We start from the raw sequence: 21,107 nt of genomic DNA on the forward strand, positions 1-21,107 counted from the left end.
GTGATTTCACACCTTTAAAACTTGAGATCTGCATTATGACCCAGAATATTGTCTTTTTTTTCCTCCACAGTTGAGTGCAGTGGTCAGATGTTTTCATTAGGTCATGTTTGTTAATCTTATTTCAAATCTTTAGCATCATTAGTGATTTTTTTTTTTTTTTTGCTTGTATCAGTTATAAAGAAGGGTATGTTAAAATATCCCATTACGGTTGTGGATTTGATTATTTCATCCTGTAGTTCTCTCAGTTTTTGTTTTATGTATTTGAGGCTGTGCTAGTAGATGCATGGAAATGCATAGTAGTTATATCTTCTTAGTGACTTACTATTATGAAGTGTTCCTCTTTTATTTGGATAGCATTTTTGTTTCTTGGGGTTTTTTTTGCTTTAAAGTTTAGTTTGTCCGAGATTGCTATAACAACACCAGCTTTCTCTTCATTATTGCTTGCGTGGTATATCTTTATCTATTCTTTTACCTCCAGCCTTTTTGCATTCTTATGTTTTTGGTGTGTCTCTTGTGTGACGTGGTTGGATTTAACTCTCCCATCTTACTGTGTACTTTACATTTGCCCTATTCCCTTTTCTCTACTTTTTTGTCATTTAGACAAATTGACTATTTTTTCATTTCAGGATTTTTTTTCTCTTACTGTTTGGAAGTTACCACCTCTTTTTTTCCTCTTTTACTAGTTACTAGAATTTTTATTTGGTTCTTTTTCATATCTACCATGTCACTTTGTATAGTTTTCAGTTCCATGCAAAAATAGTTAAGCTTGACTTTATCCCCTTAAATGTAGTATTTTCCCTCTGTGTCTTATAATTCCAACATGTCAACTCTCTGTGGGTCTGATTCTGTTGTCTGTTGCAGAAATAATTTGATGTATAAGATGAAGTTAATTTTTCTCTAGAGAATATTTTCATCTGCCATTGCCAAGAGCCTTGGAGTGTGAGACCATCTTAATCCGATTTCAAATCTTTAACTTTTCTGGGCCACCTTCTGGTTCCTTCTTACTTATCTTAAGATGCATCGCTGTGGAGTCCAAGCCCAAAGCCAATGGTGTTTTTATTACAGTCTTTACCATTGGTTGGTCCCAGATTCTGACCTTTGTTCCCCAGTCCTGAAAGTCAGGCAACAAATCAGAGTTCAGACTCTTAAATACTTCTTTGTTGACAAACCCAAAAAGCGGAGCTTACCTTTCTGGGTTTCGACTTTTGGTGCATTTGAGCTGGTTATTCATTCCTCACTATTTTGGTAGTTATTTGATGCTTTTAAGAAGATAACTTTCATATTTTATCTAGCTTTTTAAATTGACTTCAAAAGGATAACTGTTTGGGGGCGCCCGGGTGGTTCAGTCGGTTAAGTGTCTGCCTTCGGCTCACATCATGATCCCAGGGTTCTGGGATCGAGCCCCACATCCGGCTCCCTGCTCAGCAGGAGAGTCTGCTTCTCCCTCTCCCTCCCTCCCCGCTTGTGCGCTCTCTCTCGCTCTCTCTCACTCTGTCTCTCAAATAAATAAATAAAATCTTTTTTAAAAAAAAGATAGCTGTTTGAATTGCATAGTCTCTATTTCTACAATCAGAAGTCCAAATATTTCTTTGACTAACTTGTTCAAGGAGGACTTGACACTTCTACAGTAGGCATTTCTTTGTATTCAGGCCCTTTTATGTTACAAATGAGATATCTGGAAAAGGTAAACATTAAAGTATGGTTGCCTTTTAATACTTTAGCATTGTTTATCGCATTATTCCATTACTTTGCAAAGCCCCAAGGGAAGGAGGCAGAAGATCTTTTCTTTGACTGGGGAAGTCAGAAATAAGTGTAATGAGGGTAGTACATTGTGATAGGAATTCTCCTTTCTGTGAGCAAAGAGGTAAAATGTGAACATTTTTTGAAGAGATATGTGAAGAGGGAAGGAGAATGCACTGAGCTGAGGAAGGACTGTAAACATTTGTCCCTTAGTATTTTTGTTGGAAGTGGGGTTTATTTCCAGTAATTGTGACAGCTTTCTTTAATGCCATATGGATGTCGTGATTTCTATTTTTATTTTCCTAAATATTTTTTGGTATATCTCAGGGACCGAATGTGATTTTTGAACCTTCGAACCCACATCTTTTTAAAGTATTATATGTATAATTTGCATTTGATTTCAGAAATTGAATTGATTAAATAGGTTAAACACACAGGTTAGAAATCTTACTAGGCAAACTAAACTGTAGTAGTCTACATAAATTGACATTCTGTGGTTGGAGGAGTGTTGAAAACTTTGTATAACACCAATATATTTTTATTTTAAAGACGTTTAACCTGATATTAATCACAGCTGTTCCCATGAAATGCCGTGTCACTTTGTGATTACATTGATGCATCAACAAAATACAAAAGCAGTTCTCTTTTAAGGAAACCTAGAATTCTCATATTTGTTTACTTGATTCTTTTTTCTCTCTGCTAAAAGAAAATACTAAGTTTCTTGTTAATTACAGTTCCCTTCACTTCCCTACTATGTCAGATTTAAACAGCTTCCTTGTTTTAGATTTGCTCACTTCCCTTCAGTGAACCAAAGAATGAAGTGACAGAATTTTAGAACTAGAAGAGACTCTAGACAGCGAGTTTTTCATGTGCCCTCTGTTCCTGCCCCTCTCCCATTTTAAACATGTTAAGACAGAGGCCCAAGGAAGTCTGGGTGACTTGATTTCCCTAAAGTTATACTGACCTAATATCCACATCTCTTGCTCTTTATAGTTTCTTGAGGTTCTTTTCAGCCATATGATACTATAGCTATACCAGACACAGCTAAGATGATGATTTATCAGCAACTATTAAGAACTGATAAAATATTAATGCATCTTGAATATCTATATACTTATTACAAATTCAATTAATTTTATACTTTCTAAATTTAATTTGTGGAGTCTAATGTTTAATTCCTTAATTTGCTAGCTATGACTAAATTCAGATATGAATTAGTCTCAACATTCAGTCTCAGCATTTCTTAATGTCTGTGCTATTCCTGAATTGGACTTTCATATGTATTTTCTGAAGATTTTTATTTCACTAATATAGAAAAGCAGCTCTTATGTTAGAATAAGTACCTCTAGACAATGATGAATGATACCATTCTACCGTAATAACATTTAGTATATTCAGTCAATGTGCTTATTAACTCGTTTCCAAAATCTTGCAGTGCCTCTGTTACCACCGTAACACACAATTTCCCTATATTTTATGTTCATTAGAGCTGGATTTTAGTTTAATTAGTTAATTAGGCCTATGACATTCTACTCTTCTTATTCTAGTCTTTCGTTTCTTGTCTTATTTTTCTTTGTTATAGTTTCATTTCAGAGACGCTGATATCTTTTCTATTATTTCAATAGCATTTATAGCTTCTTAATTCTAACACAAGAGTTCTCCGTCTGTTTTCTCTAACATCAGTTTACACATTAGCATCACTGAAAGATGATACTAGCTATCAGTTAAGAAAATAAACTTGGGAAAAAATGTCACACTGGACAAAATCTACAAACGTATTTTAATTATTGTGCTCATTTGGTTGAATACTCACTCATATCTCGTATATTCTAATGAATTACAAAGTGGCCTACCTTGAAACAAGTTACGAATTTTTGCAGAAAGTTAATGCTTACTCAAAAAAACTGAGAAAAATCAGTTCTTTTATACCAATGTGATGTATTATGCCAGCTTTAAAATCCAGTTATTGCTTCACTTCCATAGAGAATTTATATGCTGTCTTTTGGAAGTACGTATTGGTAGGATTTCCCCCCCACAACTTGATATTTTATGATGAGTTACCACATGCTATGATTTTACATTAGTTTGTATTGTACTAATGAGATTTTTGATTTAGTGTAGAATTCGGTCTTTGACAAAAGTTTTGTATCTCAATTCAGATAACCACCTGCTAATTAAATGTTATTAGCGCTGTGAAGACCGGACTTAAGCCATGACAGTTTTCTTGCCAAAATGTTAAATGTAAGGAACTGAAAAGAGTAATTGAATGGGGAAAAAAAAGAGAGTTCTCATTTTCTGTGACCAGTGTTTTGTATACTGCTTTATATGCCCCCCAAAAAGCAGGTTATTGTGTGGGCGGGGGGCTAATTCTGTTCCTAATGTATCTCACTGAGTTGCAAATTAAAATATTTCTTTTGTCTTTTATTGGTTGTTAATGAAGTTGCTTGAAGGCCCTCTGTAAGCCTAGTAGTGGAGGCTTCCAGTTTTATTACTTGTGTTACCTATGTTCATCATTTAATTTAATTAGGGTGTTTTACTGATTTTTACCTAATACCTATATCCTCATTATATTTGTCCATTTTTTATTGACATTAAGGACCGACCAGTGGTATAGGAAGACATTTCTCTGTTAAAGACAAATATATTTGGATTTCTAAATCAGAAATAATTGACTTTGGTTTAGTGGAGAATGAAACCTGGAGTCAAATATTTGGCACTGTCTTTAGCTAGATCAGGACAAATCACTTAACCTTCTTGTGATTTAACTTATGTGTCTACAAAATGAGGGCATATTATGTTTTAACTATGTTTTTATTCCAAATATTTTTCTGAAGTGGTATAAGGAGCAACCATCTCAGGTGACTTTTCTAAAGCTGATCTGCATGTGAAATTTAAAAAATCATATGCTGTTTTTATGTTGTCAAAGCCAGATTGTTTCTTCTCATATCATTTTGGTTGTTTGCAGATTTGTAAAAACCTAACTTGCTTCTTAGCCTCAAACTTAGATGTAGGCACTATTAAGATACCAAGATAATGTCTTACTTAGAAGTAATGAACATGGTTTTGAATAAGTACTAAAGTTGTTTCCGGTGTCTCTCATTTTAGACAAAAAATATAGCTTCCTCAGGAAAAGAGACTTTATCATCTTTGAGCAGTATTATCTTTGAGCAAATATTACATGCATATAGCACACATTTCAAAAAGTATAAGAAAGTATGTATGAAATGAAAATAAATCTAGTCCTGTCCTTCAGCCACCTGCATCCTCTCTGCAGAGGCAAACACCGTTACCATTTTTTGTTTAGTCTTTCAAGCTGTAGTCCACAGAAACCCAAAATTTCACAAACACTATCTGTGGATGTTCTTTAAGAAGGCAAATACATATGCTAATATGGTAGAGTGATTTGTGTTTTCATCAAAAATTAGCATTCTGGAACATAATACACTTAAGAATTTTAAATCATAATGATAATTCTTATTTGACCTCCAGAAGAATTTTTTTACTTTAAAAGGTATGAAGCAGATACTGCAAGGGGATAAACAACTTGCTATTTAAATCTGATTATCTGATACTAAATTGTGAAAATCCTGCTTGTTTAGAATTTAACAAAAGTGGCCCCATGATTAAAAGTTAATTTGGGAAAATCTGACTAGAGTAGGTCATTTGCTAACCACACAAAAAGGTGGTTGTTAGGAATTTCCACTGTGGATTACAATAAGGTGAGGGAATCTGTATATTCTGCTTATTCCCTGTCTACATGAGCAACATTTGTTGACTTTACTGGGGCTAGAGGATCTGCTTCCAAGGTCACTCACTCATTAGGCTGACAAGTTGGTGCTGCTTTGGGCTCCAGATTGGCCTTTCCATAGGGTTACCTGAGTATCCTCATAACACTGGTGGCTGGCTTCAGAGTGAGCAATCCACGAGATCAAGGTGGAAGCTACAATGTCTTTGTGACCTAGCCTCAGAAGTCACTTCTACAGTATCTTAATGATCTATAGGTCGGATCTATTAAGCATGGTACAGTAGCATCCGAAGGCTTGAAGACGAGCATTTTAAAGATTATTGGGGATAATTTTGGAATGTGATGGAAGTACCTCCGAACCATAGCACCTCACCCCCATTTAAATAAGGATTGGATCAGCACTCTTTTATTTTATGTTTGTGGTAATCTCAAGGTGAATTTATGCAAGAGAGCCTAAGGCTTTCAGGATGCCGTACCCCTCTCTATTATTCATGTGCTGCTCAGGAAAATGCATGTTTGATTGCCAAGCTTTTTGCAGTGATTTAATTTTTATTATGTTTGATGTTTGATGAGAAGAAAAATCACGTAAACTGGGACTATCTAAAGATACTAACACAATCTTCCTCTTAGAAATTGTAGGATGTATCCTTTGGCTTTAACACATTGCTGAAATCTTTGCTACATCGTCTATAGATGTTATTACTTTAATCTAGCCTTTGAATCCAGGTGTCATCTGGAAATTGGAGTGGATATAGGGCATCTTTCACTCACAAAATAATGAATTCTGATTATAATCTGCAGAAATTTAAGGTTTTGGCATTTTTATGCCTCTGGAATGGTATGGAAGAGTAAGGCTGCCATGTAAGATAAAACAAAAAAAATTGCCCATGTGTAATGTTAGAGGAGTGAGAGTTTGAAGATTTAAGTGGAGTGAGAGTTTGAAGATTTAAGTGTGGCGGAGATTTTGTTCAAATGTCTCAGATGGATGCCTGAGTGGCTCAGTTGGTTAAGCATCTGCCTTCAGCTCAGGTCATGATCCCAGAGTCCTGGGATCAAGCCCCGGATTGGGCTCCCTGCTCAGTGGGGAATCTGCTTCTCCCTCTTCTCTGCCCCTCCCCACTGCTTGTGAGTGTGCGTGTGTGTGCACGCATGTGTGCGCGCTCTCACTCGCTCTCGCTCACTCTCGCTTGCTCTCTCATAAATAAATAAAATCTTTTAAAAAATAAATGTCTCAGACATCCAAATGACATATGAAATAGTTGGATATTCAGAGAGGATTAGGATGGAGATATAAATTTGAGGTTTAGCATCATATGGATGTTGGTTAAAACCTTGGGACTAGGTGAGAAAACAACAAAGAGAAAAAGTAGTCCTAAAATACTTGCTGAGGCACTCCATCTTTTAGAAGACTAGTGAAAAGCAGAATCATTAAAGGAAATGGAGAGGGAAAACAGGAGAATGGCATACAGGCCAAGAGAAGACGTTATTTAAGGTAGAAGAGTGAGATCATGTTTGTCTCATGTTACTAAGAGACTGTTGTACTAACAGTGGAATTTGGCTACACGTGGTCATTGGTGACCTTGGCAGTTGAGCTTCAGGAAATTGTTTAAGATTAGGGAGGGTTAAAGAATGAATTAGAGATGAGAAAATAGAGACAGGAAATGAAGGTCACTAGATCAAGAAGTTTTGCTGTGAGTAGAACAGAGAGAGGGGTCATATCTAGTGTATGTGTGGTGGGCTAAGGTCAAGAGAGGGGTTTGTAAAGATGAGTGATACTAGAGCGTGTGTGTGTTCATGAGAATGATCAAGTAGAAGAGGAGAAATTGGTTATGCAGGAGAGAGAGGGGCTACTCAAAGGCAACTTCTTGGAAACATAAGAGTAGTTGGAATCCATTGCCCAAGTGAGGGTATTGGTCTTTCATAGGAACAGGAGTGCTTTATCCATTTTAATAGGAGGGAAACAGTGTAGGCTTGGTAGGGAAGTATGAGAGAATTTCTCTCTAATGGAGTGAAGTAGGTCTTCAACTGAAAGTGGCCTGGGTAGGAAAATAGGTGTGTTGTAGGTTTAAGGAGAGAAGAAAGGTATGAAGACGTTAACTCAGAGACTGGGAAAGCTGGCTTTCTAGGAAACCCAGTAATCCTGCCAGGCAGTGTTGAATATCTTAGCATGTTTATAGTTGTAAATTTAGTGTGAACCAAGCCAGCTCCATTATCCCACCACCAGCACTACTCCCCCCCCCCCCCCCCACTCCAGCCCTGCCTAAGGGGATGTGAGGGGAAAAAAATCTCCCCTTGAGAAAGTAGCAAAGAAAGTGGAGTCATTGGATTTAAACTAAGATAAATAGGTGAAGATGTGCCTTGAAAAGCTTGAGGTTACAGGGGAGTTATTTGATTAATTTATTGGTATATTTTTAATACAATAGTGTTAAAATGTACTGTTCAATTATGTGAGTTACATAAATTTCTGTGCTGTTTTATTGAATATGTTAAACACTATATCAAACCTGTTGTGATGAAATTAAGATATTCTTTTGTTGGGGGGGAGGAATATTAGGAGAAGAATATCTAGTATTCAAAAATCTAAACCTCCAGTATGGACCCACAGGATAGTGTTGACTGTTACAGTTATGTCCCAGCTCTGCCCATAGACCATTTAATCCATAGGTAGTGTTAACTCCCATAACTACCATGGATAACACTGAATACCACTATTTCTATAGGAAAATGCATTCAGCATTTCAGTTTGGCATGCCAGCAACATCCTTACATTTTGTTGCCCTGGAGAAAGTTTCTCTCCTTCACTTATCATTCTCAACCCTTCCCCAAGTCTTTGCAAGGCATTTAAAGTGGGACTTTTTTTTTTTAATTTTGTTTTATTATGTTATGTTAATCACCATACATTACATCATTAGTTTTTTTGTTTTAAAGATTTTATTTATTTATTTGACAGAGACACAGCGAGAGAGGGAACACAAGCAGGGAGAGTGGGAGAGGGAGGGAGAATCAGGCTTCCTGCAGAGCGGGGAGCTCGACGTGGGGCTCGATCCCAGGACTCTGGGATCATGACCTGAGCCGAAGGCAGACGCTTAACGACTGAGCCACCCAGGTGCCCCACATCATTAGGTTTTGATGTAGTGTTCCATGAGTCATTGCGTATAACACCCAGTGCTCCATTCAATACGTGCCCTCTTTAATACCCATCACCAGGCTTAGTGGCTGCCTATCCTATCCCTAATCATAAGCAAGCACAAAATGTTTTTAGAGCTTTATGGTGTCTTATTATCATAAACACAGAGAAATAAATAAAAAATGAGCAGGCTGGGGCTCTGGGTGGCTCAATTGGTTAAGTGTCTGCCTTCAACTCAGGTCTGCTCAGCAGGGAGTCTACTTCCCCCTTTGCCCCTCGTCCCACTCATGCTCTCTCTCACTCTCAAATAAATAAATAAAATCTTTTTTTAAAAATGAGCAGACTATCCTACACTTGTTATTTTTTCACTTGTACTTTTTAAGGAATATTCATTTCTTTCACTCAACACATTTAATTTCTGCTAGATACCTGGGACAATGCTTGTATAGTTAAGAAAATGAAGACAGAGATCCTTGTTCAGAAGCTCATGGTCTAATGGGGAAAATAGATCTAATTTAAGTTGATAATTGATTTAAGTTCTACAGGAGCCTAGGGGGAAGATCATCTGACTACTCAGAATAAAGATAGCTTCACAGAAGTGAATCTTGACATATGAGAGGTAGTTCCCTCATATTCCACAAACATTCTAGTAACTACTTTGGACCAGGCTACTGGCTATTGAGAACACAATGTTGAAATACAAGATGAGAGTCTTGTCTTGAAGGAGTTTAATGAGAAAGATCAGTAAATAAATAATCCCAAGTGTACGGTAAATGAAATAGCTGGTAAACTGAGGACCCTCTGAAAGCATATTGGGGAAGAGGGGATCTGACTCTGATAAGAGAAGTTAGAGAAGGCTTTTGGGAGGTGCCATCTACACTGAGTCCTAAAAATGGGTTAGCATTAGGTAGGTAAAAAAGTGGGGGTGAGAACCTTCCAGGAGATAAAATAGTATGAGTTGGGGGTAAGTGTATAGGGGTCCATTTGGTTGGAGTATAGCTAGAGTAGTTGGGTGGCTTAGAGAGGTATGAAGGGCTCAGATCATAAAGGACCTTACACATGTGTTGCTAATGAGCTTGAACTTTTATTTTGTCACCAGTTGAACGCTATGAAAGGTGGAAAATACTAATCTTGAAAGGTCTTTGTAGAAGCTAACAATTAGGAATTTTTTTGTTGTTTTAAATATAGCTTAGTGCTTTGTTTGTTCATGTAGAAGTAGTACAGATCACTTAAAAATTTAAGCAGTAAAGAGGGTGCTAGCTAGGCTGGTTCAGGAGGTAGAGCATGCGAGTCTTGATCTCAGGGTTGTGAGTTCAAGCCCCACGTTAAGTGTAGAGCTTACTTAAAAAAATTTTAAGCGGTAAAAATGAAAGCACCACTCAATTCGACTCCCCAGAGGAAACCACTATTAAGTTTCTTGAGTAGTTTTTAAAACATTTCAAGTAGCATAGTGTAAAGTAGTACTAGACAAAAAAAAAAAAACAAAAAAACTATTTCAAAGAAGTGTCCAGGGACTGTGGGAAGAGGGTGAGAATCAACTGTCTAAGCTTCCAGCAAATAATATTTTATATAGACTGTTTGCATAAAATAAATGGTTGATAAATCCTGCCAAAATGTCTTATCACTCCGTAGGAGACTTTTTTTGTAAAGAATTTTGTGTTCCCTGTTGTAAAAGAATGATTATCAGAAAGATCTCTTTTCTCTGAAAGTCTCCAGTGTTTTATTCAGCAGATCTGTTTGAATTAAATTGCTGACCTTCTTTGGGAAAAGATTAAGAAAATACCTTTTTCATATTGTATTAGGTACACACTGATTTGGGATCAAGATACTTATTGATTAATGCTGGTGTCTACTGAGAAAGGTGGTAGAATGTGAAATGAAATTTGGTCCAGTTCTTAAGAAATCTTACTTTTTGCTTCCATAAAAGCTTTGTGACACTTCAAATAATTCTACCCAATGTTGGCAGACTTGGTAAAGAAAGTTTAAAAAGACAAAGTAAATGTGAAGTCCTAGTTTGTTTTTTTAAAGATTGTATTTATTTATATATAGAGAGAGAGATAGTGAGAAAGAGAGAGAGCATGAGCGGGGGGTGGGGAGGAAAGGGAGAGGCGGATTACCCGACAAGCAGGGAGCCCGATGTGGGACTCGATCCCAGGACGCTGGGATCATGACCCGAGCCGAGGGCAGACGCTCAACTGACTGAGCCACCCAGGCGCCCCTGAAGTCCTAGTTTTAAAAAACATTATATTGAAGAAGGGAATTAGGTTTATTCGTTTGCCTTGGTTTTCCTTTCTCTCTTCCCTCTTAAAACATAATATTAAGTATTTATTTTGAGTTCTTTTGTTAGGTGATTCATTATCCTGAATGTTAAAATGAATCTATATGTTAGGTACTTTTGGGGATAGTTCAGGTGACCAGAGGTTTCTTACTTGACTGACACAGTCCAATAATTCTTGGTAGATTTTTTTTTTCATTTTACTTAATAATAATATGTTTGGATTATTTAGCCTATAATAGCAAATATTTACGCTCAGGTATCCAGAAGTGAAATGATTTTATAGTCTGTACTTTGCCTTACATGTTTAAAATTCAGCATAAAGCAAGAGGAAGGGAATATTTTCAAAAAGAAAGCAAATTATTTAGAACTAGGCAATACCAAATGCAATTGGCATATAGGGTGTTGAAAAAGTGATTATTTCCTCATCCAAGGTAAGGATTTGGGGATATTAGTATGAGAATAAAAATCTTGACTCAAGGATTTGGTTTAAGGTTGTAATAAATAAAGTAAGTGCTGTTATTTGGCTGTAATTTATTCTTTTATGTACACCAAGTTTTGTTTTTAACATAAATAAAAATTGGGTTTTTCCTTATTGATTCTAATATAGTTCAAGGGCCAATGTGTATGTTACAAATTTATAAATGATCCATCAAGTTATCTAGATATTTTATGATAATTTAACATAATTTTTAATTACGTTTTCCTTGGAGAAAGTCTGTTTTATTTATTTTAAAGATTTTATTTTTTTTTTAAGATTTTTATTTATTCATTTGAAAGAAAGCAAGAGCTCACAGGAGAGGGAGAGGGAGAATCAGACTCACCATTGAGTGGAGAGCCGAATGTGGTACTCTATCCCAGGATCCTGAGATCATGACCTGAGCCAAAGGCAGATGCTTAACTGACTGAGCCACCCAGGTGCCCCAAGGTTTGTTTGGGTTTTTTTTAAGATTTTATTTATTTATTTGAGTGAGAGAGAGAGAGAAAGTGTGAGCAGGGAGAGGGGCAAAGGGAGAGAATCTCAAGCAGACTCCCCACTGAGCACAAAGCCTGCTGCAGGGCTAAATCTCACAACCTTGAGATCATGACCTGAGCTGAAATCAAGAGTCTGATGCCTTTTTTTTTTTTTTAAGAGTTTAGAGCATTTTTTTTTTTTTTAAGATTTTATTTATTTATTTGACAGAGAGAGAGAGAGAAGAGCAGGGGGAGAGGGAGAAACAGGCTCTCCACAGAGCAGAGAGCCCGATGAGGGACTCGATCCCAGGACCCTGAGATCATGACCTGAGCTGAAGGCAGACACTTAACTGACTGAGCCACCTAGGCGCCCCAAGAGTCTGATGCTTAACCAATTAAGCCACCCAGCCGCACCTAAAGATTTTATTTTTAAGTAATCTCTGCATCCACGTGGGGCTTGAGCTCATGACACTGAGATCAAGATTCGCATGCTTTACTGACTGAGACTGCCAGGCACCACATGAGAAAGACTATTTTAAAAAACTCGTTCTGTATGCTTCTTTTTCTTGAATTCACAGTGATAACTATAAACATTTGGTGCCGTTTTGGTAACTGAAGTCCCTGAGCTGTTAGTGTTAAAATGTTACCTTTATGAATAGGGTTTATAAGTTTGTATTTTAAGTTGTATTTTGGGGAGCAATCTTACAGTTGTTTTTGGTAAAGATCCAAGTTAACATCATTAAACAAGGCATACTATTTTTTTTTTAAAAAAGGGAAAGCATAAAGTCTTATTTTAAACAATTAGTTTTAAAAAATTGATCAGAATTTTTTTCCCCAAGAGGATAGTTTGAAACACTGGATGCCCTAAACCTGGAACTTGACCTGAATAGGTCATGTTAAGAATTTAGAAAACGGGGTGTCTGGGTATCTCAGTCGATTGAGCATCCGACTCTTGGTTTCAGCTCAGCTCGCAATCTCAGGGTTATGGGATCCAGCCCCATGTTGGGCTCTACGTTGTGGGAAGTCTGCTTGGTATTCTCTCTCTCCCTCTCCGTCTGGCCTTCCTCCTCCCCCCAGCCCCACACATGCTGTCTCTCTCTCTCTAAAATAATAGATAAATAAATCTTAAAAAAAAAAAAAATTAGAAAACAAAATATCCCTCACTTATATGCAAATATTTGAATATTGTATTAGTTGGATAAAATGGTTGCCAAAGATGACTTTGTGGTTTTTTTGTTGTTTTGTTAACAACATAAAATTAATAAGTGTTGTCAAAATTGCTAAAATAACAACAAATAAAGCAAAATTAAATTTCTTATAGAGTATAAAATTTAGTGTTTTTCCCTGCCATTATATTTTCCAATTGAACAAGTCTTTGGTCATTAAATTTAACTATAAATTAGTAGTAATATACATATAATTTCTGATTCTTTATCGTCTTAAGAACTAGAAACTAGTCTTCTTAATTTTCGTGGCTTTTGCCTCTAATTGTGTATCCTAATTTTTTTGAAACACCTATATTTTTAATTGCCCATAAGGTGAAGTCTAAATTTTTTAACCTAAGAGACAAAATCAAAATCTTTGTCCTGAAAAATTCCTAAACACCTTTCAAGGCTGGTTCTGTTGCTCTTTTCTGTCTGAAATCTTTCTTGATCAACTAGCCAGAAATCATCTAATCTCTCATCCTTTGATACACGTTGCGTTGTATTGAAACTTTTGTTGTAAATGTTTTAGGCCCCCTACTTGATTCTAAATTGATGTCTCACTCATCTTTATATCCTCTACATTCATACATTCAACAGTATGTATTGAATGTGTACCGTGCACCAAGTACTATTCTAGATGTGAAGGGAACAGCAGTGCACAAGAATCTAGAATCCTGTCCTCAGGGAATTTATATTCCAGTTTGGCAAGCAATTAAGGAGACAGAAAAATAAACACATAGATACATGGATAGAGCCTTTCAGATCTTAAATGATTTGAGGACAAAACAGCATGCTGTGGTAGAAAGTTTAAGGTCAGTACCAATGTTGATAAGGTAATCATGGAAGGTCTCTTTGAAGATGTGGCATTTATGTCAAGATCTGAATAAGATGGAGCAGTCATTTGAAGATGTGGGAGCAGAGTTCTTGAGGCTGAAGGAAAGGCAGTACAAAAGCATAAGACAGAGCAACGAGAAGGTGAGGTGGGGAGAAGAGTGGGAATGGAAGCAGGAGCTAGGTTATATCTACAATTTTATAAACCAAGGTAAGGCATTTGAAATTTATTTGAATTTCATTGGGAAGTCATTAACTGCTTTGAAGCTTTTGCGGACTCATTTGATTACACTGGGCCTACCCAGGATCATCTTTTAAGTTTTTAATTTTTTTAAAAAGTAATCTCTACACCCAAGATGGGGCTCAAACTCACTACCCCAAAATCAAGAGTCGTGTATTGTACTGATTGAGCCAGCCAGGCACCCATCCCTGTATGTCTGGTTTTATGCCAATACCATGCTGTTCTTTTTTTTTTTTTTTTTTAAGATTTTATTTATTTATTTGAGAGAGAGAATGAGAGAGAGCATGAGAGGGGGGAGGGTCAGAGGGAGAAGCAGACTCCCCACTGAGCAGGGAGCCCGATGCGGGACTCGATCCCGGGACTCCAGGATCATGACCTGAGCCAAAGCCAGTCGCCTAACCAACTGAGCCACCCAGGCGCCCCCATACTGTTCTGATTACTATAGGTTTGTAATGTAGTTTGAAATCAGGAAGTGTGGTGCCTCCAGCTTTGTTCTTTCTCAAGATCACTCTGGCTATTCAGGGCCTTTTGTGGTTTCATACAAAATATATTAGGATTTTTTGTTCTATTTCTGTGTAAAATGCTGTTGGAATTTTGATGGGGATTGCATTAAATCTGTAGATTGCTTTGGGTAGTATAGACATTTTAACAGTATTCTTCCAGTCTATAATCATGGAATGTCTTTGTATTTATTTGTGTTTTCTTTAATTGCTTTCATCAGTGTCTTATAGTTTTCAGTGTACAGATCTTTCATCTGTTTAGTTAAATTTATTCTGAAGTATTTTATGCTTTTTTATGCAATTGTATATCTGACATAATTTTAATCCTCTTTAAGTGTACCACAAGTATGATTAGCCAAGTTGTTATCAATCGTTGAGGTTGTTTCTAACATTTCAAGAGTGTAAACAATACTGAGTGTCTTTGAATATAACTCTTTGTGTATGTATCTAATTATATATAGGATAATTTTTCACTGGATTTACTTCAATATAAGCATTGTAAACATTTTAAGGACCTTTGAAACTACTGCCTATTTTCATGTATCCTCACTGATCCACAATATTATTTTAATTTAAATTTCATCTAATAGGAACTTTTTTCTCCTGTAAGCAGATGTCTCAGGCTATATAGCACTCTAAATTAAAAGGCATTTCAAAAAAGGCCTCCCTCCCATCGTGCAGTAGGAACTTTGGCAACAAAAGCTAAAGTAGAGCTTACTACTTCTCAATCCTGGTAGCACATACTAATGCCTGGGCCTCATTTTTAGAGTTTCTGACTTAATGGTGTTTTAAATTCTTCAAGCTCCTAAAGTGATTCTACTGTGCAGCCACCTAACCTTAGAAACTTAGTCCCAAGGCTGCATCACGTTTTTTCCATCTACAGGACCCAGGGTCTTTTATTTAAAGTATTCTGTTTCTTCTGTAGAAGTTGTATTTTGCAATGGTATTCATTATTCAGCATTTGCTCTACTTTTATCCCATGAAAATGTCTGCATTGATGCCCTTTGGAGATTAATTTTAAATCATTCCTTATACTAATATTTAGTGAATAGCTGTATTGCACAAAATACTGTGGTACATACCATGAGATGTACAAGATAAAATCAAGTGTGACTCTTCCCTCAAGATTGTTATGGTCAGGAATGGGAAAGGAGATGTGCACACAAAGGTGCAAAATGTGTGTGTGCCACAAAAGAGATAGTATCAATGGAGCAAAGAGGAGGGTGAATTGATTCTAGATGGGATGGTAGATTACTTCGTGGAAATGTATATTTAAGCTGAGCCTTGATTTGGACCAGTAGAACAATTAGTAATCCTTTACTTTCAAAAAAGTATTTTATAGTTTATAAAATTTGTTCAGACTTACACATTTGATCATTAAACAGCGCTGTATAATAAGCCAAACAGTTATTCTCATTTTACAGATGAAAAAGTAGCCAAATTTTAGAATAGTTAAGTGACTTATCCAAAGTCATAGAGCTACAAAATGAAAGATTCAGAACTTTGAGCCTTAGTCTTCAATCTCTATATGTTGGAACCTTCTACTGTATCACATTAGAATAAAGGCAAAAATCCTACATTTAAGGTGAGTTACAGAAATGGCTAAGTATTTAGTTTGATTGGACTATTATTAGGATGCAAGTTCTGAAATAAAGATTAAACTGTAGTGTGGTAGGCAGAATAGTGGCTCCCCAAAGATGTCCACCTCTTAATCCCCAGAACCTGTAAGTATGTTAGATTATGTAACAAAGAGGAATTAAGGTTCCAGATGGAATAAAGTCGCTAATGAGGTAACCTGAAAATAGGGAGATTGTCCTGGGTTGTTGAGGTGGACCAGTGTAAGAGTCCTTGAAGTGAAAGTGTAAGAGGGAAGTAGAACAGGAGCCAAGGAAAGAGATGACAGTAGCAGCAAAGTCATAGCGCTACAAACTGAGGACTCGCTCCACTGTTGCTAGCTCTGAAGATGGAGGAAGGAGGCCTTGAACCAAGGAATGTATTCGGTCTCTGGAAGCTAGAAAGGACAAAACAGATTCTGCCTTAAGGCCTCCAGGAAGGAGGGCAGCCCTGTAGATACCTTGATTTTAGCTTAGAGTGAGACCCATTTTGGACTTCTGAACTGCAAAAGTGTGAGATAACACATTTTGTTGTTTTAGGCCATGGACTTTGTGGTAATTTTTGTGGCAGCCATAAGAAACTTAATACAAGTAGGAAGCCTTTTAGTGTAGGAAGACTAATTAATTGATATGCCATTCAAGGCACTCCATGATTAAACTCCAAGCTGTCTCAGTGCCACTGTTAGCAGTGGAAAGCCATGAAATGTTCTTTGAGTAGGGGTGTAAAAAATTATTTTGGTATTACTTGCCGATTAGAGAGGAAAAAGATTGGAGGGAGAATTTTGGTGCTAGGAAAATTTATTTTGAGAAATTTTTGCCTCTTGAGGTAACATAGAATATACAGATGAGTAGACTATGATTGTATCTCCCACTTAGTTTATACATCACTAAAAATCCCATTGCGATTGTAACAATTCGGCTCTTCCCATGTCCTGAAAAATATAGAAAAGATGGGAGACCTGGTCTTCATAACCAAATTGGCCTTTGAAATGGGTCTCATTTAATTCTCTTTTTATGCTTTTTTGTCTTACTATAAGCCAGTATAAATCTAAAGACCTGAGGTTTCTAAATGAATCTGAGCTTTATCTGATGGCTTAGCACCTGGAGAACTTAGATTTACACTAGTGTGTACTTTTTCAATACATAATTATTATTTTTAAAGAAAAAAACTTTTGTTGATATCTACATAGGCATAAATCTATTCTATTTCACTGTATCTGAGGTCTCCAATAAAGAGAGTTAAATATTGACAAAGCACAAGAGTCGATTAAGATAACAGAAAGGAGCACTAACTAACTCCTTTTATACTAGTTAATAATGTTGCCCGTATTATTCTTGTCAGTTTTTGAAATCACAAGTCTTAAAATTAGGCCAAACGTGCCTATGTTAAAATGGAATGCAAGATTTAAGACATTAAGAATCGTATTTATTTATTTAATCATTAATTGTTTAACCTGCAGAAGGTTCGAAGGTTTTCTTTTTTTAAGATGAACCCATGTGTTCATATTTGTAACATTTACTTACTAACATTTACTAAAAGCCATCAGATCTGATCATAAATGAACAGATATTTGAAATCAAAAGCATGTTTATCAGTGCAGTCTTGCAATAGCCTTAACATACATTTATTTCTGTGGTGTTTCACTTTAATCATAAAATATTTTTAGTGCATAAATACATATATAGTCTTAATGCTAACATTTTTATTCAAATAGGGATGGCAGAAGCTATATTCTGAAATACATACAAACGTGGTAGCACCAATTAATGTTTTAATGATCTTCATTGTGTTCAGACTTGGCCCAATACATTTCGATTGTACATATTTTTTTTTTTTAAGATTTATTTATTTATTTATTTGAGAGAGAGAGAATGAGAGAGAGAGAACACATGAGAGGGGATAGGGTCAGAGGACGAAGCAGACTCCCTGCCAAGCAGGGAGCCTGATGCGGGACTCGATCCCGGGACTCCAGGATCATGACCTGAGCCGAAGGCAGTCGCTTAACCAACTGAGCCACCCAGGCGCCCCGTCGATTGTACATATTTTTAATTAATTGTTTTTAAAATAGCTAAATATATTTTAAAAATAAAATTCAAATCAGGGGCGCCTGGCTGGCCCAGTCAGTTAAGCATTTATCTTCGGCTCAGGTCATAATCCCAGGCAGAGTCCTGGGATCCAGTCCATATCGAGCTCCCTGCTCAGCAGGGAGTCTGCCTCTCCCTCTCCCTCTACCCTTGCCCCGTGTTCATGCTGCTTCTCTCAAATAAATAAATAAAATCTTAAAAAAAAATTCAAATCAAACTTTTGTGGAGTACTTAAAGAGAAAATCTTACTGAATAATTCAGTTGGCAATATTGTAAAATGTGAAGTTTTTAGATTGGCTTACTTTTAGATTTGAATTATCATGATTAATGGACATGTAACGGTCAGAGCTTTCTTACAAAATTTTGTCATTTGAGTCACTGATTGACTTGTGCAAGACATAACAGTAAAAATTTAGACAAATATTTTAGCTACAAACTGGTTTATTACTAAAGAACAGCTTGAATCATAGTCTGAGTCAAGAGTCATAGAATTGTTTCTTAGGATACTAAGAAGTTATTTTTAGGAGCTTCTAAAGTGTATTCTTTGTTTTGAAGGGTACTTTTTCTTTCCAGAAGTTTAGGCCTTATGAGGAATTATCTACTCTGAATTTGTCACAAATAGTCAGTGACTATATAAATAACTAAGTCTTGTTCAATGAATCATGCACTTTCAGTAAGAGACTCTTGAAAGGCTTTTGTAAAACTAAGTCATCCTGATGAAAGGGCTATTTGAGAGAGTCAAATTGATTCACGTTTCCTTTCTTTCAAATATGAGGAAAATTGTTTCTAAATATATTTAAACTTTTAATATATAATTTTTCTAATTACTAGTAGTATATGGTCAGTGTTTGCTCATGTGTTCAACAAATATTTGGAGGGTATTTGCTATATATATCAGGCATTATAAGATAGACACAAAGAAAAACTATTCAAAAGCACAAAGGAAAAAGAGAGAACTCCAAAATCCCAATTTCCAAGGATGACCACTGAGCACTGGTTCTGTGCACATCTATGAGCATTTTGCTATGTCTGTTACTTTTCTAATTCATACAATTTTTAATAAAAAGGAATTACTCCAAATATGCTGTTTAATAGCTTTCTTCTTTTCATGCTATTAATTTAAAAAATTGAGAAAAGATAGTAAATAACATTTCCTTTTTTTTATTTATTTTTTTTAAAGATTTTATTTATTTATTTGAGAGAGAGAGAATGAGAGAGAGCACATGAGAGGGGGGAGGGTCAGAGGGAGCAGCAGACTCCCTGCCGAGCAGGGAGCCCTATGCGGGACTCGATCCAGGGACTCCAGGATCATGACCTGAGCCAAAGGCAGTCGCTTAACCAACTGAGCCACCCAGGCGCCCCAATAACATTTCCTTTTAAAAACCTAGGGTGCCTGGGTGGCTCAGTCGTTAAGCATCTGCCTTAAGCTCAGGTCATGATCCCAGGGTCCTGGGATCGAGCCCCGCATCAGGCTCCCCGCTCCACGGGAAGCCTGCTTCTACCTTTCCCACTCCCCCTGCTTGTGTTCCTGCTCTTGCTATCTCTCACTCTGTCAAATAAATAAATAAACTCTTCAAAAAAAATTAAAAACCTGAAGTTAAATATCCTTTCAAATTTGAAATAGGGGGCACCTGGGTGGCTCAGTCGTTAAGTGTCTGCCTTTGGCTCAGGTCATGGTCCCAGGGTCCTGGGGTCGAGCCCCACATTGTGCTCCCTGCTCAGCGGGAAGCTTGTTTCTCCCTCACTCACTCCCCTCGCTTGTGTTCCTTCTCTCTCTCTGTCTCTCTCTGTCAAATAAATAAATAAAATCTTTAAAAAAAAATTGAAATAGATCATGGACACACTGGTGTCCCCCAATTTAAACCAAAATTGAAATCTACTTTAAATTCTTGGCAATTTGAATTTGCCCTTCCACCTTATAAATATTAGTAATTTAAGCATCATGTGGTTTAATTTAAATGAGATGTAGAATTTGCATTAAAAAGTTTTAAGTTTCAGGTTAGGAGTAGCTGATAGCACTTACTGTGTCAGGGACTGCTCTGAATTCTGCATCATTTATATTAACTCCTTTATTCCGTACTTCTCCCATTTTGTAGAGGAAATTGAAGCACTGAGCCTTTAAGTGACTAAAGTCTACACAACTACTAAGTGGCAGGAGCAGACAGTGACTCCGTGATTCTGATCTCCGCCATTCTATGCTGCCATCACAGTTTTTGTGGTAACTCTTTTTATTTTTATCATTTTTTTAAAAGATTTTATTTATTTATTTGACAGAGACACAGTGAGAGAGAGAACACAAGCAGGGGTGAATGGGAGAGGGAGAAGCAGGCTTCCCGCCCAGTAGGAAGCCCGACGCGGGGCTTGATCCCTGGACCTTGGGATTATGACCTGAGCTGAAGGCAGACGCCCAAGGACTGAGCCACCCAGGCAACCCTGTGGTAGCTATTTTTAATTCAAACATAGTTCAAGTGATTTACCTAACAAATCAGTGACTTGTAAAGTAAACTTATGTTATAATGCATTTAATAGAATTCTTTTCCTCTGTGCTGCAAACTTATAAATCTCAGCAGAGATGTAATTTATTATTCACCCACAGAGCTCCAGCATCTCACGCTAATCTTTCTGCCCTGCGGACCTCCCCCACCCCACCCTATTATCCTAGTCAGCTTCCTTGGCTTCTGTGGGTTGCCTGGGGACCCGGGCTGTGAGGGCGCACCCACCCGCACTAGGTGCCGGCTAGGGTTCAGCTGCTGTGCGGCGGGGCGGGGCTTGGTGCCCTATTGCGGAGTGC

At 36.9% G+C, this 21,107-nt stretch overlaps 1 protein-coding gene across 9 annotated transcripts in view; it reads left to right on the forward strand.

The window, feature by feature from the left end:
- Positions 1–21,107, forward strand: part of APC (APC regulator of WNT signaling pathway) — a 133,211-nt gene that overhangs the window by 13,445 nt on the left and 98,659 nt on the right. Inside the window, exon 1 of one of the 9 annotated variants that reach the window (XM_054513218.2) lies at positions 20,417–20,534. The exons of the other annotated variants lie outside the window; for them this stretch is intronic. The gene's annotated coding sequence lies outside the window, so the exon portion shown is untranslated. Of the gene's footprint in view, positions 1–20,416; positions 20,535–21,107 lie in introns of those variants that run through there. 9 annotated transcript variants of the gene reach the window in all.

This window comes from Mirounga angustirostris, unplaced genomic scaffold, assembly GCF_029215605.1.
Source record: "Mirounga angustirostris isolate CCGP_5_RB_7025 unplaced genomic scaffold, mMirAng1.0.hap1 SCAF_7, whole genome shotgun sequence".
In the NCBI taxonomy this organism is placed as follows: Eukaryota; Metazoa; Chordata; class Mammalia; order Carnivora; family Phocidae; genus Mirounga; species Mirounga angustirostris.